The sequence below is a fragment of the Triturus cristatus genome, chromosome 3_2 (assembly GCF_964204655.1).
Source record: "Triturus cristatus chromosome 3_2, aTriCri1.1, whole genome shotgun sequence".
NCBI classification, from domain to species: domain Eukaryota; kingdom Metazoa; phylum Chordata; class Amphibia; order Caudata; family Salamandridae; genus Triturus; species Triturus cristatus.
The window spans coordinates 298,011,526-298,033,752 of record NC_140584.1 but is presented as its reverse complement, the minus strand read 5'-3'; the positions used below and the strand labels follow the sequence as shown (position 1 = coordinate 298,033,752).

The 22,227-nt window shown below is 44.9% G+C and overlaps 1 protein-coding gene across 5 annotated transcripts in view; it reads left to right on the top strand.

The window, feature by feature from the left end:
* PHACTR4 (phosphatase and actin regulator 4) overlaps positions 1–22,227 on the top strand; it is a 464,595-nt gene that overhangs the window by 427,741 nt on the left and 14,627 nt on the right. The gene's annotated exons all lie outside the window — the stretch shown is intronic.

The following is a 22,227-nucleotide window of genomic DNA, read 5'->3' as shown; positions in this document are numbered from 1 at the left end:
CAATTGGGTGTTGTTTTCAATGCAGTTTTAGGGAATGAACATAGGCCCTGGGTATCTGTTTGGCTGGAGCCCAGTGCACACTCAAAGTCAAAGTACATCAGCAGTTCAGCAAAAAGTGGGGGCAACCATGCAAAAAGAGGGCACTTTCTTAAAAGTAGGGAAAGTTAAGTCCCAATTCAAGTTTAGTACTGCACTACTTAATGTTGATGCCAAGCCATCTGTTCACCCTAAAGGCTTGGAAATGATGGAAAAGGACGTTGTTGCACTAGGGTGGACGCTATATGGCTTTGGAGACGTCATCCAATGCACTTCCTCTGTTGATAGGAAGCCAGTGCCCCCTCCCAACGACGTGAGAGCTTTGGGGTTACTGGATCCAGTCTGACACCTGGGATTATTCTGCTGGTAGATAAGAGTATCCACCAGACAGATCGTTACCACAGGTAAGTAACCTTTTCTTCATGAGGAGACCAAAATAGACAATGATGCAGTAATGTAAACATGCCATGTTGGAGGGATCTTATCTGCTCAATTCTATAGTCAGTGTGTTAGAGAATATTCCATAGAAGAGAGAGCTAATTTTCAAGCCCTTTGTCACATCATTGACTTGGAGAGCAATGTTGAGTATGGTATTGGAAAAAAAACTCCTCAATTCTTTACTTATGGTAAAGTAAAATGAGACATTGAAGATGTGTAGGCCAGTCAAACAGCAACATATCTGGCTCAGGAGCGCCACGGAGTAGTATCTCTCTGTTGGCACCCTTGAATGCACAATATATAAATAAAATTGATAGATAAATTCAGTGAAATCTAGGACTCCTACAGAACCCTGCTTTGTGTGGGTTTACAAGTTGGTCATTACTAACCTAGCTTCCCTGATGTGTATATTGGTTAACTTATTTTTTGAGTCAGTGCCTGTCTCGAGTGCCTAAAAAAGAGAATGTGTCCTACCCTTATTGAAAAAAAATGTTTAGGCACCTTAACTCTAGATAATTACAGATCTATTTCTCTGTTGGCTTTTAGTGCCTGGTTGGCAGAAAGAGAGCTGAATAGCCAACTCTCCTAATTTATGTTGGACATTTATCTGCTAGATCCCGTTCATGCTTTCTTTTGTCCAGTTACGTCAGCGAAGGTGCACTTGTAGCTGGTCATAATGTGCTCTGCAGGATTCTGGATCAGAGTGGTTCTGCCGCACTGATTTTCCTGGGTCAGTCGGTCGACCATAGTACTATGTCCCATCAAGTTATACTGGACAGGGATCTGGGGGATGTATTCTCTTGGATTGCTTCCTTCCTAGTGGTTTGGGATCAGATAGTCATTATGCATCTTTATTGCTTTGATTTTAAACTGCTTACTTGTGATATGCATCAATATTTCATTCTGAGTCCCACTTTATTTAACCTCTGTGTGCGTCCCCAAGCAAGACTAATGCAATCCTTCTGTCTTAAGTGTATCTGCTGTGCAAATGACACGCTTTTCTTGAAGTTACATGGTAACTCTACTGTTCCATAAGAATGTTTTCAGTGGCCTTATGGCTTATTCTCAGTGGGTGACTCTTAATAGCTATAAATTAGATTCTGGTAAAATGGAGTTGCTAGTTGTGAGGAATTGGGTATATTATATGGTGTGCTTGTGCCACCTCACCGTCTAATGCACCTACCAATGCCTTTAGGACCTGTAGGTTTAGTTTTTCAAACCTTCAGCTCTACCTTGGGTAGCTGTTGCTCTAAACAGCAAGTATTACACAGAGGATCATGTGTAAAGCATCTATACAGTAATAAAACAATAGAAGAACAAATAAACAAGGCGCTAAAGATATCGTACACCAATTTATAAAAAAAAAAATTGTTTATGTATCTTTAGGCCTCACAATGAAAAATATCCTCCTTAGGGTTCCAGAGAGAATTTCCATGGTATAGTAATTCCAAACATTTCAAATTCAACTAAGTTGACACTTGGAATCTTTTTCCCCAATTAGTTGGCCTAGTTGTATTTCAGTCACTTTTGTGGCCGTCTCCAGTAGGTAGCTAGTCGGGGACAATCAAGGTTCTCAGAAGCAATTACCTCTGCAGGTGAAGCAGTCCTCAGTCAGTTCCAGGCATTTTTATCCATTGCAGTGGTTTCCTATGGAAGTGGTCCTGAAGAAAGGGATGCAAGATGCTCAAGGCTGCTGTGGGTGCAGTGTGGTCGATGGTAGTCCTCCTTCAGCTGCTCCTCTGTCCACAAAGGGGGTGAGGTAGTGCTGGTCTCAGGGTCAGTAACAGCCAGATCCTTTGCAGTGCAGTAACTCTGCTTCTGGGTGACCAAGCTGCACTCCGACGACTCTCCTAGGCTCAGCGAACTTGGGTGCAACTTTGAGCATCAGTTCCTGGTCCCTGGTGCTGCACAGCAGCAGTTGGCTGTAGTCTAGTTTCTGGGCTAACAATGTGCCCCAGCAGCCTTCTCAGCTGTAGTGGCCCCGTACTGTGAACAGATCCGCCAATTGACCCTGGGAGTCTCTTTGCTTCAATGGGCTCTCGAGGAGTCTTCTCTACAATCAGGGCACAACGAGCCCAGTCCCTCTACGGAGACATTGAATGGCCCAATAGGAATTCCAGAAGTTCTATCCGTATTAAAAAGTATGCCCAATGCTATGGTCAGTGGAGTGGACGGGATCCCGGCGGAAGTGTAGAAGGCATTTCAAGAAGAATTACTTCTCTTTTTAGCAAAATTGTTCAATCAAATAAAGGAAGGTATAGACATCACCAAACGTTTTACGGAGTCAGTGCTAGTAGTTTTTCTTAAAAAGGATAAAGATCTGTGACCCCAGCTCTTATCGTCCTATCAGTTTGTTAAACACAGACTATAAATTGCTTATGAAAATCTGGGCAAAAAGGATAGCGCCATGTGCACAACAAGTGGTTCATACCGACCAAAATGGTTTCATCCCAGGACGATTGATAGCATCTAATACGTATTTTTTAATACAAGCCATTGATTATTTCTCCATCAATAAGACGAATGCCGTGATTATGATGATGGATGCTGTGAAGGCTTTTGATTTAGTAGACTGGAGTGCCTTATTTTTAATTTTGGATAAGTTTGGTTTTTCGTTACAATTCTTACAGATGCTAAAAGAAGTATATAGTTATGCGGAAGCCCAAATTATCATCAACGGATCAGAAGCCGGTAAGGTTAATATTAAGCGGGGCACACGACAGGGATGCCTGTTATCTCCCCTTCTGTTTTCTTTGTTTAATAAACCCCTAGCTGTTAGGATTCGGAAGAGCTTAATCATCTGGCCTCCCATTGAGGGGATGGCAAAAAGTAAGCTTTATGCGGATTATATTATTTTATATCTTAAAGCAGGGGCGGCTAATGTTCAGAATGCTCTTGATGAGATCCAGAAGTTTACACGGGTTTATAAAGTAAATCAAGCGAAAACTGAAATATTAACATTCAATTTGATTCCTTCGGATATCCCAGCTACCATTCAGTTAAGGCCACGGCATCCAGTTAGATATTTGGGGATACACATCACAAACTATTTTGGGCAGTTATTTTCCTTGACTTATAATGGTATGCTCACGAAAGTGAAAACTTTATCAGATAAAGCGTCTCTGCTCCACTTATCATTAATAGGGAGGATCTCTATGGTCAAAATGTCGGTGCTCCCTTTGTTTCCGTTTCTTTTTAGCAACCTCCCTTAGAAAATTCTGAATTATTATATTAAAGAGTTAGAGCAATTGGGAAGTTTGTATGGAATAATAAACACCCCATGGTTAAGATAGCTACATTACAATTGGATGTAACATCAGGAGGATCGGCACTCCCGCATTTTTCAACTTATTAACAGGCTTCCTTAGCTAGCTTACTTTCGCAACTGGGTGAGGAAAAGCCAGTTTTTGACAATTTTCTGTTAATACATATGCTTAAGGAAAGTGCTATAAGACTCCCTGTTTTTTTACGTCTGGCGAAATTTCCCCCAAAAAACAGATATAAAGTGATCCTGACTTTAGCGGAAAGAACCCAGCTATGTTTAAAATCACAAGATATTCCAGCATTTCATGCATTCACCCCTATCCAGGACTGTGCAGTAGGAGGTCTCGTATTGTCTAGAGGGCTCTATCAAATTTGGCAAGAACTGGGTTTTGCCCAGCTTGGGTATTTTTATAACCATGAAACATTAATCACATGGGAAACGGCTCGATTACAAATCACTATATTGACCACTGCCCTCCCTTTGAGTTTTCTTCAGTTAGTTAATTTTCTCAAAGCTAATTATTCAATGATGGATGAGATGGCACGTCAAATCGCTAAGCAGATGGCAAATAAAATGGCGGGGGTTGGTTGTTGGTATCGGTTACTACATCAAAAGGCCCATTCCAAAGAGATTTTGACGAAAGAGTTCCAGGAAATTCATTCAGAGACTGGTTGCAAGTTCATTGTTAAAGAATGGAAACAGCTTAGCGAGCTAGCGAATAAAGCACTTAGAGGCGCTAATTACAAGAGAATGAGCTTCTTATCTAGATGGTTATTATATTACACACCCCAGAGATTGCATAAAATGTTTCAAACGAGCCAGAATCAATGTTTTCGATGTAATAAACAGGTTGATGGGTGCATATATTTTATGAATGTTAAAACTTACAGCAATTCTGGGAAGGGTTTTTTTCCGAGATTTCTCTGATTATGTCTTTGACAATTGAGCCTTCAGCTATGTTGGTTTTAGTTGGTTCCTCAAGGAAGGTGAAATGTTTAACAAAATACCAGCAGTATGTTATACTAATCTCCATAGCAGTCGCTAGGCCACTTGTCCTTCAAAATTGGAGAACCAATAAACAACCCAGTATTGAGCACTGGTTTAACGAAATGTCCAGGACTTTTAGATTTGAGGAGGCCTACGCAAAGCGTGTAGGGGCATTTGTAAGATTTAGAGGTATTTGGCAACATTTCTCTTCTAATGGGTTTGCAGAGGAGAGGAGTTTATAAGACCTGGGTGCTTTAGAGGAACTTTTTAATAATTCTCGCTACTTGCACAATGCACTTTAGATAGTATGTGATCCTCTTGTATACACCAAAAACATTCGCACATTGCACTTTTCAGGGTAGAGGTATAGTTGCTGCTAGTCTCATATGCACTTTAAACAGAATGTTTCCCATTGTGATCTCGTTATTTTGGATCGTAGCTGTCCTTTATTAAGAATGGATAAACTACAGGGAGTATGCCTGAGTATCGGCTATAACGTAATGTGGATTATTGAGAATTATGTTTTCTATTCTTCGGATTAGATTTATTATGGAATGTTTATATAGCCATTAATCAAGATTTATTAATTTTACCGTCCCTGGTGCAGCAGGTCAGTCATTCAAGTCCAGTCGAGATCTGATTTCGGAGTGCCCTATTAATGCTCAGAAAGTGCCCTCAGTTCTAGATGTGGTCAGTAGCCAGTGGGCTAGGTTCCCTAAACCTTTGCGCATGTTACTCCTCAGCTCACCTTCTCTTGGTCACTAGATGGTGCCTGTGCTTCTTAAGGGGCCAGTCTTTTGGAACTCCTTTGCCTTTTGATCTTGCGTAGGCAAGAATTATCTGCTTTTGGAAAAAATGAAAACATGGCTATTTTCACTCTGATAGGGTCACTTGAACTGTTGATCTCAGGTTTTAATAGCCGGACTCTTCTACAGTTGATCATGCCCTTCAGAAATATCATAATAAAAATGATGATTTGTGTAGAGAAAGCTCTTCATCCAGTGAAACGTACAATCCAAGTACACTCTGATATAATTGAATTCTATGGACTGTTTTCCAAGTGGAAGTGGATTTGACTATTTTATGCATGCATTTGGAAGTTCACCTGGTACTGCTCAAACCAGTCTATCAGGTATTGTACCTAGATGTCGTAAAAAGAAAAGGCATGTCACAAGGCTTGTGAATGATATTAATCAGATTATACATTTTTGCCTTGGGCCAGTCTCAACATTACATCCATTGCTGTACATGTGTAGACATTCCTGCCTAGAGTTCAAGCATTTGTGTGATCGACGTTCTATCTATATATATATATATATATATATATATATCATCCAACGGTTCCCTGGCAGGAAACCAATTAGCACGCACTCTCAGTTTGCTTAGTTTTGTCCCAATTCTTTATTTGTCTTAACAGGTATCCAGTCTTGAGACTGGATACCTGTTAAGACAAATAAAGAATTGGGACAAAACTAAGCAAACTGTGAGTGCGTGCTAATTGGTTTCCTGCCAGGGAACCGTTGGATGATTTATGATGGCACAGCTCGGCCTCAGCATCGCACCGGATAAAGAAGCGCCAGGGGCCCCTTGAACGGAGCAGAGGTGTGGAAATATATATATATATATATATATATATATATATATATATATATATATATATATATATATATATATTCACTGAAAAAACCATAGGTTTCAGGGGTGTTATAGTTAGCTGGACTTTTCACTTGTACAAAACCATTGAAATTCCTCCGTTATAGTTAGTTCAGCTAACTATAACTCGCGCGCCCGCAATGCACTGCTGATGACGTCACATATTACATCACTCATGACATGGTCAGTGACATCACTGATGACATCACTGATGACATCTCAAATGACATCACTGATGACATCACTGATAACATCATCCAGTGAATGTGTGTTATTCTGAAAATTAAATATGTTTTATATATGTATATCTCAAGGTCGATGGAAGAATAAATGGGTATATAAGTGTCTAAATGGATGATTTGTTTTTGAAAAATTGATTGTGTAACTGACTGATTAAGTGTATCATAGTGAATACATGGCTTAGTGAGTAATGTTTAAATATGTAAATATCTGTATCAGTCTCTCACTTTGTGTATAAGTGGCTGCATGGGTTGGTGAGTAGCTACATGGGTGTCTATATAGGTTATTAGTTGGTTTTTTGAGTATCAGTCTGAGTGTCTGCATGGATCGGTGGGGGGTATTACGTAGTGCATAGGTGCATGAATGAGTGACTCACTGTTTGTATGTGTTGAACACAGTATGTGTGCAGGACTGTATGGGTGGATGAGTGTGTGTATGGGTGTGTTAGTGAGTGAATGACTGTCTCAATAGTGTCTTTATGAGTAACTACATATGTTTTAAACTAGTATATGTGACTATTGGTGTATATATGTGAGTATATGTGAGAGTGAGAGATTGAAAGAGTTCCTGTATGAATAAGTATGTGTTTCTATAAGTGATTGTTTAAAAGACTAAGTATGTGTAAGTTTCCGTAGAAGTAAGTGTGGTGGTGTGTGTATAACTGTATATGCAAGTAAATGTATGTTTGATTCTTTATTAGCATGAGTGACTATGTGTGTGAGTAACTCTATGGATGAGTGGCATTGTGTAACAGGATGTATAGGTGTATGAGTACATATGATGAGTGAGTACATGTATGAGTGACTGTATTGGACTGTTGGTGAATGAGTGGATGTGTATGTGGATCTTAGAATTACTGAAGAGGTTGTTGTAACTGGTATTGGTATGTCCATTGTTTTGAAAATGTTAGTCTCTATTTTTGAATGTGTGTATCAAAGGTTATATTAGGGTGAGAGGAGGTCTGCCACTCTATCACAAGGATGATGTCATCAGTGATGTCATCAGTGATGTCATTTGAGATGTCATCAGTGATGTCATGAGTGATGTCACTGACCATGTCATGAGTGATGTAATATGTGACGTCATCAGCAGTGCATTGCGGGCGCGCGAGTTATAGTTAGCTGAACTAACTATAACGGAGGAATTTCAATGGTTTTGTACAAGTGAAAAGTCCAGCTAACTATAACACCCCTGAAACCTATGGTTTTTTCAGTGAATTTCTGAGGTTTTTTAAATGCTAATTCCTAACTATAACGTGCCTGAAACCTATGGTTTTTTCTGTTAATTTCAAAGGTTTTTTAAATGCTAATTTCTAACTATGCCTACAGAGATAGGACATGTGAAGAAAGAAGAAAAAATGCACAGAAAGAAACAAAAGAAGTGCAGAAAGAAGCAACAGAAGTCCTCAAATACGAAGATAAGTGCAGGAAGAAGGATAACGTGCAGAAAGAACAAAAAGAAGAGCAGAAAGAAGCCTTGTTGCAAAATCATCCTGTACCCTCAACTTTTTCAGACGGATACTGGTGGTAACTGAGTCTGACTAACCAGTCCTAGAGCCAGTGCTATGTTAAAAGACACTTAGAATACAGTGAAAACACCTACATACACTAGGGAACATTATGCGTTGGGGTCCCCCTGTGATTAGCCTTACCTCCTCTATAAGCCCCTAGTATATAATAGGGCATGGGGATTAAAACTACCTCTTAAAACAGGCCACAGGGCGTTTTTGCACACGTTAACTCAGAGCCCGTCCCCTCCTTTCACCATTGTGTAAACACGCCCTGTGTCCGTTTTTAGTTGGGAGATTAAGTTCATTTGAGTCCTGAGGGTCCCTAGGGTCCAACTAGCCCACTAGGTACCTCCAGTAAGTGCCACAGAGCTGCGTTGCAGAGAGGTGTAAAAAGTGGCACGGCCTGGACCACCTCTCTGCAATGCAGCTCAGTGGCGCTTACTGGAAGCACTTGGTGGGCTAGTTAGCCCCCAGGGGCCCTCAGTATTGAAGGGAAATTATATCCCCAATTTAAAACGTGCCATGGTGCGTGTTTGCACACGTCACCTCAGGCCCCGTCCCCTCCCTTCACCACTGTGTAAACGCGCCCTGTGGCTGTTCTAAGTTGAGAGATTAAGTCCCCTTGAATCCTAAGGGTCCCTAGGGTCACACTAGACCACTAGGTACCTCCAGTAAGCGCCACAGAGCTGCGTTGCAGAGAGGTGTAAAAAGGGGCTTGGCCTCAGAACACCTGTCTGCAGCGCAGCTCCTTGGCGCATACTGGAGATGCCTGTTGGGGGCGCGTTTGCAGAGTGCTGCATGGAGGGGGCATGGCCTCCGGCACGATGCCAGTCTTTTATTTATTTTATTTTTTTAAGAAGGGGGGCTGTGTGGTTCCCCTTCTTATTCTAATTTATTGGCCCTGATGACCCCATCCCCCAGGGCCTGTCTCCTAATTATATTTTTTTGACCCCAATCCCCAGGGCCGGCCACTGTTTTTTATTATTTTTAAAAAATATATATTTATAGACACACCTAGGACATGCTGGACAAACCGTACGTACCTATCACCATGACGATTTGCGTGATATTCATTAAAAGGCGACTATGCATGCAATTAATCCACGTGGAATGTATTTACACCACTAGTGAAGCTCTGACATGTCTGATGCTCTACCGTGCCTAATCCCGGTAGACACCCTTGTCGTTTATTTATACAAACATGGGTAGCTATTGACGGGCACATTTAATACACATGCACACCAAGCCATTCAAAGGGGATTCGACAAAAATTCGACCAAAACTATGCAAGAAACCCCCCTCACAGTTAATAAAACACACATCCACTGCCGGATGTGTAATACTTTTTATTTTACTCTCTGGAAAGGGGACGAACATCACTTGCGAGTCACAGCGCGCTCCTGACAGACCCCAATGCTGTGTTACACCCACCATTGCCTGCCGAGTGCCACACACCTCTGTATTGTATTCCACTAGCTAGTGCATATGCTATGACACTCTCTAGCCCATGTGCACTGTAACACCACCCCGTGAAAATGTCATGCCACACTTGTCTTCGCACGGGTTATATTGCCCCATCTAACGTGCCTTCCTCGATGCCTATGTTATAACGCACAGTGCTATGCCATAGATATTACAATTTGGGATCCATATCTTTGTCACAGTGCATATGCAACGTTACACTCCCCAGCACATATTTTATATTACAACTTTAGAGACTAGTTAGGTTACACAACACTGCCCTGTGCATATTACACTCCAAGGCGCATATCGCATAGCACGCGCTAGTGCCTGTGCTATCTCGCGCTCTCCAATGAATCTGTCATTGCGCACAATGTATTGCATATTATATTTCACGCCTGGTTCATCTTATATCACACTTTTTGGTGCATAGTTTATACCATACACTATATCTAGTTTTCATTTTCAATCGTGCTCTCAGGACTATGTTCTATATAACACTGTGTTCACCTACCCTTTTCACGGGCATTACATTTTGCGATAGGGGGTGGAGGGTCAGGGGGTGTTTTTGCCAAGTGAGCCCGGAGTCACAGTCACTAACGTCTTCTTCTTCCTGAATAAAAGTGAGATTATGCTGCATACTTGTTCATATTTTAAGTAGTTTGCACAGACAAAATGTTTTAAAAACAAAGTTTCTAATACCCGCCTTCTCTGAACAGTTAGCTTGCTGCCCCATCCCCCTCCTCCCTATCCTCTGTTGTGTGAATCCATGGACTAGCCTCCTCCCTCCTGCCATGCATGGTCTGATGTGCTGCCACTGCCCTCAATTTAGTATGATGTACCAGTCCACTCCTCCTGCCCTCCATTGCCCAATTCTATGCCCCATCATTGACCTCCTGCTTAAACTCTGTGCTTAGCTTGCTGCCCCTATTCTCCTTCCCCCTGCCCTCCGATGTCTTTGTGCATGCCCCTGCTCCATCCTTTTTGCCCACCATGTCCCATGGACCTGCCACTCCTATCTACTCTGAATGTTCTGTTGAGCTGCCACTCCCCTCCCACCTGCCTAGCATTGTCAGATGACTGTAACCTGTCCCTGCCACCTCCACCCTGCCTGTCCACATGCCATGCCTCTATCCTCTTCCTCCTGTCCTACATGGTCCATTGTACTGCCACACCCTTCTGCCCTCCCTGGTCTGTTGTGCTGCAACTGCTCCTCCTGCCTGCCCCGTGTGGTCTGTTGTGAGGCCCCTTCCCCTGAACTTTCTTGTCTGTGCACAGGTCCTGACCCTCCCTTCTATCCTCCATCGTCCTTTGTGCATGCCCCTGCACCCTCCTTCTTGCCCATCATAGCCATTGTGCTGCCACTAACCCTCCCACTTGCCATGCATGGTCTTCTGTGCTGCCATGGCCCCTCCCACCTTCCCTGTGTGGTCAGTTAGCTGCCCCTGACCCCCTCCCACCTTCCCTCCATGGTCTGTGTGTATGCCATCACAGTCTCACTGTTGCTCTTCATGTTGTGTCTTGCTTCTAGTGCCCATCCTGCCTGACCTCCATGGCTATCTTGCTGCTCCTGCCCTGCCCCCTTGCCCCCAGCCCTCTGTTTACATGTGCAGACCCCTACTCCCTCCCTCCTGGCTTGTCTGTTCCATTGTAATGCCCCTGATCCGTCCCTCCTGCCCTTTATGGTCTGTTATGCTGCAGCCTTCTCTCCTATCTGTCCATTATGGTCAGCTAGCTACCATTGCCTCTTGCCCCTCTGTTCTCTGTTGTCCATGTGCATGGTCCTGTCCCCTCCCTCTTGCTTTCTATGGATTGTTGTGCTGCACTCCCGTCCTGCATGCCCTGTGTGGTGTATTGTGCTGCTGCAAACCCTGATGCCTGCCCTGCAGGGTCAGTTTGGTGCACCTCTCCAGGTCTCTCCTGTCCTCTGTTATCCAAGTCCATGTCCCTATCCCATTTCCTTCCATGATCCAATGTACCAAACTTGTGAACATTTTCAACTTGGTAAGAGGGAGATTTTGAAAAAAAACTGGGGTATTGATTTTCCCCTTTGAGTTACATTGAAAAAGAGGATATTGTAGACAGGAGACAGATCAAATAAAGCCCATTTGAGCTTAAAAACATTGGACGTTTCCTGGCTGAATCGGGTCTGTTGGCATGTATGGTTGTACTACCATTGCCTCTTCCTTCTGCCCACAATGGTCTATTACATTGCCACAGCCTTGAAGGAGGGTAGATTTTGTATCACAGGGGGCCCCTGGCCCGTTCTGTCCACACCTGAAGTATGAGACCCTTGTCCTTGCCCTGCCAGCCGCATTTGTAGGCCGTATTAAATTGACCAGCGGGTCCTGTGTTGCTATATAATTATCCTGAGACATCCTTACCACTCAGCCAGCATAAAACCCCTGTGTAGGCCCTTCTGGTCAATATGTAGGCCTCTTTGTTAAATTGACCATAGCTCTGCAATTTTAGTGTATAGCAGTCTGAAGGCAGGTCTGCGAGGCCTTCTGCTCCAAACTAGTAGCCCCCACCCGAGTGCTCCGTGCTCGGTATCAAAGTTCAACATCCCCCTGAAGCTGTCGACATACAGTAGGCTGCATCCTGGACTGGTACTTGCTTCCTGGGCAGGTTTCCCGCTTTTAAGGAAGTGGCAACCGCAGAGCGTCAAGTTAGGAGAACTGAGGAGATTTTATACATGAATATATTGAATTCCTGTACAATACCCATTATTTTCTGCTTGCTCTATGGAACTTACGATAAGCGATTGGCCTGAGAGACTGACCTTTTCACCCAGTCCATTGTCAGCATTAAGTGGGTAAATGACGAAATGTCTGGTAAAATCTGCAGACGAAGCTTTTGGGTAGCATACGTAGGTAGATGTAGCGTGCAAAGGAGCCCACAAAATGATATAAAAAGGGAGCACCCACAGATATCGACGGACAACCTCGCCGTCTGTATGTAGGTTAACAGGCTGTGCAGGTTTTCCCCAAGAACTGGGAGCTCTTGTCTTCCTTTGCTTAAAATGTCTTGCTCTGCTTTGCTTGAAGTATCTTATTCTATTTTACCTATATGAAATGTCATGTTATGTTTAACCATTGTTCTCTTTACTTTTGCATTTAAAAGATGTTGTATTGTAATTGCAGGAATGCTTGCTCTAAGAGTAAATGTGAGTGTCCCTAGGTAACATTTTCCTTGGTGTAACTTGTTTCTCATGATGCATTTATAGATGTGTTTTCTCTCTCTCTCTGTCAGTCCATTAATTGAGATACAGAGAATATCATGACAGCTGTATGATTATCTGGATTCTGTATTTTGTACTTTATGTCTCTATTCTGCGGTTTCTTTGAAGTTGCATCTTCTCATTAAACTGCCATTGTATTCTGCCTCCAATTCCATGTCTCATATGTCTGTTTTCTTCATTTTTGGAGCAAGCGTTCCTAGGCACCCCGGCTCAAATTAAGGTGCCCCTTTTGTCCCTGACTCACTCTCCTGCTCAGTTCTGTGGTGGCTCCCGGGGCTCTGGGGACCGCCCCTAGCTTCCTTGACCCGTAATAGATCTTCCCTCCAACAGCCTCTCTTGCAAGTCCTGTATTGTTGGTTTGTTGCCCCTGCCCCCCTTTCCACTGCCCTCCATAGTCTGTTGTGCTTCCACGGCCCTTCCTGCCTGCTCAGTGTGGTTAAATTGTTGCCTTTGCACCCTCCTACCTGCCTTCAATTTTCAGAGTCCGTGCCCCTGGCCTCTGCCTCTCAACAGTATCCTAATGAACAACTAGATCGCTAACATTCTATATTTATTACAAAAGTGTGGAACGCCTGACATCATCTTGATGTAATCAAAACTGTAATACCTAGAGCATTCCTTTAGAAATTACATATATGAGAGGGTCTTATTGGCATCAAAATTATGGTTAGTGCTCTAAAAGACTAAAATAAGGACATATTTTCTGAGTTTTCAAATAGCGACAAAGCACTTTTAAATTATTTGTTATCTTTATGTTTTTTTATCTAGTTGACAACTTGATTAAATGTTGCACTTAGGGGAGAGGATGTGGTGTTACTTCCAGAACTGCAGACTTTGCAACTGGGGAACCAGGTTGAAGTTTCTGCTTCAGCTCGACATTCTGTGATTCTGGTCAAATCACTTAGTCTCCCCATGTCTACAACCAAAATGAATTTGTTCTTGTGTGATGTAACCAATGCTCATGTAAAGCACTCCAATACCTGACAAGTCTGCACTATATAACACTGCAAAAACACAAAATAATAAGTGTTTTGCACACTTCTGTCATTGGGCTATATTTGGGCTATATCTGGGTGATTTTGGGCTACATTTGGGCTCTTTTGTCTCCGGTGGCCATCTTGGGAGATTCATTTGTTATGAAGTTTCCTAATTTCCTCATGTACTGCAGTCTCCTCAGTCGGAAATGCTTTCAGTTTTTTACTTTGATTCCATCATGAAGGTATTCAGATATGTCACACATTTGCCATAAATTCTGAATGTTAGCACTCTAGTTGCTCATTAGATCACTGTAGTAAAACTACTGTTCACCATGGAAGTCTGCTCCTGGTATTAAAAGTGCATGTTTCAGTCTGCATGTCAGAATTTTTTAATGAAATAGAAGAGGATTTGAGAAGTCACTCAAAATGTGCCCTCATTTTCTTTCTTCAGCATTAATCATAATTTCTATGGCAAAATGAACCCCCTCATTGTGTTCCTTTTTAAATTAAATGTTTTAAGTGTTACCAGTTTATTCCAATCATGATGGCTTCAGGTGTGCCATACTTTTGTCATAATGAAGACAGTAAGTGCTCTAGTTGTTTTTAAGAACATTCTTGGACATTCTGTCATTGGGCTATACTTGGGCTACATCTGGGTGATATTTGGGCTACATTTGGGCTCTTTTGTCTCTGGTGGCCATCTTGGGAGACTTATTTGTTATGAAGTTTCCTAATTTCCTCATTTACTGCAGTCTCCTCAGTAGGAAATACTTTCAGTTTTTTACTTTGATTCCATCAAGAAGGCATTCAAATGTGTCACACATTTGCCATAAAATCAGAATGTTAGCACTCTTTTTGCTCATTAGATCACTGTAGTAAAGCTACTGCTCACCAGGGAAAACTGCTGCTGGTATTGAAAGTGCATGTTTCAGTCTGCATGTCAGAATTTTTTAATGAAATAGAAGAGGATTTGAGAAGTCACTCAAAATGTGCCCTAATTTTTCTTTCTGCAGCACTAATCATACTTTTTATGGAAAAATGAACCCCCTCATTTTGTTCCTTTTTAAATTAAATGTTTTAAGAGTTACCACTTTAATCCAAGCAAGATGGCTTCAGGTGTGCCATACATTTATCATAAGTAGGACGGTTAGCGCTCTAGTAGTTCTTTGGAACACTCTGGAAAGCTGCAGTAGAACACAAAGGAATCAACTGACAGTCTCTGCCCTTGTTGGATGTACATGTTTTACTGAGAATGTCAGACTTCATTCTCACATGACTGAGAAAGATAATGTGAATTTACAGAAAATAAGCTCTCAATTTAGCTTATAGATCACCTTCCAAACCTCTGTGGTAAAAGCATGAGAAAATATTTTTCTCTCAATCATGATATCCCAGCAGAAGGCTTTTTCACATGGTGAAATCACCTTAGAACATACCACAATTCCTAAAATGAGTATGGTACCATCAACAAATTATTTATAATGTAACTAAAGTCTTAAAACCTTCTATTAACTGCAATGCTTTTTAATGAGGTGCTATCATGTATATTGGTCCCAAGATGGCTGCCAACACTTCTTGGATGAAGTGCTGACAGCCAATCAGATCTCAGGATGAGATGTGTGGTTAGGCTCCGCCCACATATATATATATTGATTTAAATGCTATTTTCTCAGGAACTACTTAACAGATTTACACCAGACCTACAAAAGGCACTTCCTTGACCTGAGGACTACCTCTCTGCCAAATTTCAAGTAACTCTGTTCAGCCGTTCGGGCTGTAGCTGTGTCTAAAGGTCCTATGGAAAAATGCATGGGAAAAACGCGTTTTGGGACCCCCCTTTTTTCTCAGCCCCCGCTTGACGAATCCCCCCGAGACTTTCAGGGTATGAGCGGAGCGTAGCGCCCCACCTATTTTGAAAATTTCGCGAGGATTCATCGACCGGCGCCAAAGTTATTCCAAATAGAATGTTGCGGATTTCCTATGGAAACAGGGTCCTAACTATAACTATCTACTGGCGACCGCCAGTAGATTATATATATATATATATATATATATATATATATATATATATATATATATATTACCTACTGGCGGTCGCCAGTAGGTAGTTATAGTTAGGACCCTGTTTCCATAGGAAATCCGCAACATTCTATTTTGAATAAATTTGGCGCCGGTCGACGAATCCTCGCGAATTTCTCAAAATAGGTGGGGCGCTACGCTCCGCTCCTACCCTGAAAGTCTCGGGGGGATTCGTCAAGCGGGGGCTAAGATAAAAGGGGGGTCCCAAAACGCGTTTTTCCCATGCATTTTTCCATAGGACCTTTAGACAGGGCTACAGCCCGAACGGCTGAACAGAATTACTAGAAATTTGGCAGAGAGGTAGTCCTCAGGTCAAGGAAGTGCCTTTTGTAGGTTTGGTGTAAATCTGTTCAGTAGATTCTGAGAAAATAACCTTTAAATCAATATATATATCTGAGCCAGCTTACGGTACGCTTACCGTAAGCTTACCGTACGCGTACGGTGGCGTGCGCGAGCGCGATTCTGATTGGCTGTTACATCTAAGTAAACATTCGAATCGGTCGAAACCAGGAAGCGGCGGCCGCCATTTTCTCTCTCGCACTCTGAGGGGGGGGCTGTAAACAAAGGCAAAAAACATATAAAGGGGCTGTTTAGACAGTGCCCATGCACATAGCCATGTTAGTTGAGTCCTCAAAGATCCCCCAAGGCCAAAAACGGTCAATTTTTATTTTTTGAAAATTTCGCCGATTACGCTTACCGTACGCGTACGGTGTGCTTACGCTAAAAATTTTAATTAAAAAAAAAAACACTCTCTGTGCATGGCATATTATTGTCATCACTTACAAATTAAATTTAACAGATTACCTATCACAAGGAAGCGCATAATATGTCCTCCATGTGCGCACGGTGCGTAACGTGGGCACGCGGTGTGCGTAGCGCACTGCGTGCCCACCTTGCGTGTACGGCACTAACTGCGTAAAGTGGGCGCGCGGTGCGCGAAGCGCACCGTGCGCGCACGGAACGAACTGCGTTAAGTGGGCGTGCACGGCCGGTGGACGAAGGGGAGTACTGGGAGGGGTCCAAGGACCTCTGGCAGCTCAATGCGAAGATGGGCCGGAGTGGGAGGGTGATATGGAAGGTCCAGGCGATCTGGATTTCTCTCCATACCCTGGCACACTGTCACCTTCTTCCATGGCTACGGAGGAGGTTGGGACTTTTTTGGTGGTGTTGCGTAGGGCGGCTGAAGCTCCCTTCTGTGCCCATCAGGACCAATCTCCTGACTGAGGTGCTGCAGTCAGCATCCTCCTCCGCGAAGCCGCTGCTGCCCTTCGATCCACTTACTGACATCCTGTATGCACCTGGAACAAACCCAACACAGGGGTTCCTGTGGATAAGGGTGTGGCACACAGCCATCGCCCGGCGCTGGGCGACCCCAGCTTTCTCACACAACACCCGACGCCTCAGAGTCTAGTTGTCCAGGCTTCTGCCTCGCCGAACGCATTCTATTCTGCTCCTCCGGACAAGGAATCAAGAAACTGGAGCAGTTTGGGAAAAAGATTTTCACTTCTGCCAGTTCCGGGCTGCGGGTGGTGAATACTGCGTGCCTGTTGGTCCGCTCTTCACATTGACACCGTGGCACAGGTGCTGCCTCAGTGCCCTGTGGAAGCTCGGGCGGTACTCTCCCAGGCCATTACCGAGGGGAGAGATGCTGCTAAATTTACTATCCGTTGTGGAATTGACACAGCACATTCCTTCGGCAGGGCACTTTCCACAACGGTGGCGCTCCGCTGTTATGCTTGGCTCAGGACTACGGGCTTCTCCGGGGATGTCCAGAACACTTTGTTGGACATGCCCTTCGATGGCACACGCCTCTTTGGTGACAAGGCGGATAGCACCCTGGAACGCTTTAAGGACTCTGGGCTACGGCCCAGTCCTTAGGTCTCGCCACCAGGCGCACTCCCTCGGGGTCTGCTTTTCGCTCCTTTCAAGTTCAGGGTCGAGGCGCCCAAGCGCGTTCCTTTCAGAACTGCCAGACAGCGCAGCCGCAGTCTCCTTGCAGCCGCAACACATGTGGGTTCTGCAGATAGTCCGAAGAAGCTACTCTCTCCCCTTCGAGTCTACCCCTCCAGCCATGCCACCTCAGTACCAGCGCATGTCGGGGGATCACTTGGCACTTCTCCAGCAGGAAGTTGCGGCCCTAGACCCGCAAGACTGACTGGTAGCGTTGGACTTGCAGGATGCTTATTTTCATATCTCCATCCTGCCAGCCCCCTGGCGATACCTACAGTTCATGGTGGCCCACGAGCACTTTCAGTTCACCGTGCTCCCTTTCGGCCTTACAAGCGCCCCTAGGGTGTTCACGAAAGTGATGGTGGTGGTCGCAGCTCATCAGGTCAGGGGTTTCAGTCTTCCCCTATCTCGACGACTGGTTGTTGAAGGCAGGCTCGCCCCCAGGCAGTCGTCTCCCACCTCCAGACTACTGCCGACCTCCTGCATTTGCTGGGGTTTTCCATCAACGTGCCGAAGTCGCACCGGATTCCCTCTCAGAAGCTCCTCTTCATCGAAGCGGTTCTGGATACAGCGCAGTTTCGGGTTTATCCTCCCGAACAGCGAGTCCGGGACATTCGGGCTATGATTCCGATCTTTTGGCCCTGGTCCTGGGTTTCGGTCAGGAAGACCCTGAGGCTGCTGGGCCTCATGGCCTCCTGCTGATCTATCATGCCAGATGGCATATGCAGGCTCTGTAGTGGGACCTGAAGTTCCAGTGGACGCAGCATCGGGGGACCCTGTCTGACTACCTCCGGATCTCGGAGGGCACTGCACAGGACTTGCAGTGGTGGCTCATGGACCAGCGTTGATTCAGCGGCAGATCCCTCTCCCTTCCCCGCGTAGTGACGGACGCGTCCCTCCTGGGATGGGGTGGCCACGTGGGAGAGACTGAGATCAGAAGCCTCTGGTCTCCGGCGGAGTCCAAGCTCCATATCAACCTTTTGGAGCTCAGGGCGATCCTACTAGCACTGAAAGAATTCCTTCCCTCTGTCAAGGGGAGAGTAGTGCAGGTGTTCAGACAACACCACCGCCATGTAGTACTGCAACAAGCAGGGCGGGGTGGGGTCGTGGACACTGTCAGGAGGCTCTACGTGGACGTGGCTGGAACGTCAAGGCGTTTCCTTGGTGGTTCAACACCTGGCAGGTACCCTGAACGCCAGGGTGGACGAACTCAGCCGCAGGTGCATGTTGGATCACGAATGGAGTCTTCACCCCCAGGTGGCACAGGGTCTCATTCAGCAGTGGGGAGAACCTTGGTTAGATCTATTCGCCACCGAAGAGAACGTGCAATGTCAGCAGTTCTGTGCGTTGGAGTTTCCAAGGCGGCACTCGCCCAGACGCTTTTCGTCGCGAGTGGAGTTGCGGTCTATTGTACGCCTTTCCGCCTATATCACTTCTGCCCAGAGCGCTGAAGAAGATCAGACGCGACCGGGCCCAAGTCATTCTTGTGGCACTGGACTAGGCTTGAAGAGTTTGGTATCCCGAGCTACTCGGTATGAACATGGATCCCCCGATCAGACTGCCTCTTCGGGAGGATCTCCTGTCGCAGCAACAGGGGACGGTCCTCCGCTCAAACCTGTCTAGCCTCCACCTCCTTGCGTGGAGATTGAGCGGCGACAGCTGATTCCATTTGACTTTCCTCCTGAAGTCTGTAATGTGATTCTGGCAGCCAGGCGTCCCTCCACTAAAACGGTATACGCCTGTCGGTGGAAAGAATTTGTGGCATGGTGTACAGCGAAAGCTGTAGATCCTCTTTCTGCCCCTCTTTCTGAGGTCCTATTGTTCCTTCTCTCTTTGGCCCAGCAGGGCCCTGCTCTGGGCACTGTCAAGGGCTACCTTTCTGCTCTTTCAGCCTTTCTTAGGCTGCTTGATTAACCTTCTCTTTTCAAGTCCCCAGTTGTCAATAGATTTCTCAAAGGCATTACTCACCTTTTCCCTCCTATTCCTTTTGTGATGTCTCAATGGGACAAGAACCTGGTTCTCAGATACTTGATGTGCGCTCTCTTTGAGCCTCTTCATAACAGTCCTTTGCGGTTATTTACTTTAAAAACTGTCTTCCTAGTGGCCATCACCTCCGCTCGGCGGCTGAGTGAGCTCCAGGCTCTTTCCTGTAAATCTCCTTTCCTGGCGTTTCATCCGGACAAGGTTGTGCTTCGACCACGTCCCTCCATTCTACCGAAAGTAGTCACTGCCTTTCATCTCGGGCAAACTGTCACTCTGACCACTTTATTTCCGCCTCCACACCCTTCAAGAGAAGAGGAGAGGCTCCACCGTCTGGACCCAAAACATGCGCTTTCGTTCTATCTCAACCGCACACAACAGTTCCGGGTGGATGACCAGCTCTTTGTTGGCTACGTGGGCGCCAAGAAAGGCCGGGCTGTGCACAAGCGAACTATCTCCCGATGGGTTGTCTTGTGCATTAAAGCCTGTTACTCTCTGGCTAAAAAGGAACCTCCGGTTGGACTGCGTGCCCATTCTACCAGGGCGACAGCAGCTACTGCAGCATTGGGACGCGGTGTCCCCCTGCAAGACATCTGTCAGGCAGCCACTTGGGCCTCGCTGCATACTTTCACTAAACACTGTTGCCCTGACAGTCAAGTCCGGAGAGACGTTCGGTTCTCTGTGACTTTCTGGTGTAATCTCACTTCGCAGACCCACCACCGGGGCTGGTATTGCTTGGGTATGTATTCTATGGTAAGGAATCTATCACTAACTTGTCTCTTTCAGATGCACAAGTTACTTACTTGTGTAACGATATATCTGTAAGAGACATTAGTTAATGATAGATTCCTTAACACCCGCCCATCCTCCCCGTTCTGCGAACTGTTCTCTAGGGTTCAGGTAATCCCTTTCAGGGCCCTAATTCTATTGCACCAGTAGTCGGTCTCTGGCATGGCTCTGAGTTCCTGTCGCGGCAAAGTCGTGTACAGAACTGACGTCAGCGCGCGTGGGCGCGTCTAAGTAGCTCCGACGACGTCCTATCGGCAGCTACGCCAGCGACGTACGCGGAGCCGCACGACGACGCCTACCAACGCGGAGGGGTACTGCTGACGAAAACTTCCCGGATCCAGTCTGATACCTGGGGATATTCTAAGGTAAGGAATCTATCACTAACTAATGTGTCTCACAGATATATCGTTACACAAGTAATTTGTGCTTCTGACGCAAAACCCAGTTTACTATTTTTTTAAAAATAAAATAGACTGGGTTTTGGTAAAAAAAAAAATATATATATATATATAGCGCCCACTTCAACCAGGTTCTTTCACAGAGAAATGCTTTTATTTCTTTTGCAACTTTGCATGTATGCTGCACTCTACAGCACACATACAAGCTGGCAAAATCTTTAAAGTTAGTCTTAGCATAGTATTTTGTGCTGGAAGGGTAGCCTATACAGGTGTTTGTACCGACTTCTGTTGCAGTGCCAAAATCGACAACACCAGAACCAATGCTACTGTTGCCAGAGGAGATGCACAACATGTCATGGTGTCAGACTCCGACCATTATTTATCCTGACAGAAGCCATGCTCGGATCGACTCTTGGCACAGCTAATATTCAGTCCTATCAAATCAGATGCAGTACCATTACCGTAAAGTCTCACACAGGCACTGCACCAACTTATTGGTTCAGACTCCTACCAGAATCTGCCATTAGAGACAATAACGCTGGTGATGGGGACGAGTTTTCCCTTACACTATGAAGAGCAAAACTGGTACATTGACCTGCAAGCTGCCAGTGGACTGGTACCTCACCTGGTAAATGGCCCAAAACATTCAAGATGGCCAGGGTGCCATCTGATCAGGCCTAAACACCATTCATTGTATAGGACAGGCGATTTGGACAAATGTGGTCTTCAGTTCCACTTGTAGATGAGGTCCATTGACTTCTCCGGGGACATCCAGTCATCCTTGATGATAGATGCCGCCTTTTTGGTTAAAAGTCAAACTTGGCTCTGACGTGTTTTAAGGAGAGCTGAGCTACTGTCCATGGAAGTCCATTTATGCCAAGCGGTGGGAGGAAGTTATGCTCTGGGGCGAGGTCTGCAAGACTGTTAACAAACCAAACTGTTGGATGTTTTATTATTTGTTTTATCTTTGGCCAGGAAATCCTAGCATTGGGCACTAAATAAAAGCTATTCGTTGGCCCTCTTTGCCCATTCCTGGGGCAACCATCTTTGTTTAAATCACCAGTTATGGTCCGTTTATTAAAGGTTTAATACACATATTCCCTCCTAAACCTTTTGTGATGACCAAGTGGGACCTTAATTTGGTCTTGACCTTTCACCAGTATACTCCCTTCAAGCCGATGCACAACTGCTCTTTCAGTCTTCTGACCTTAAAGACAGCCTTC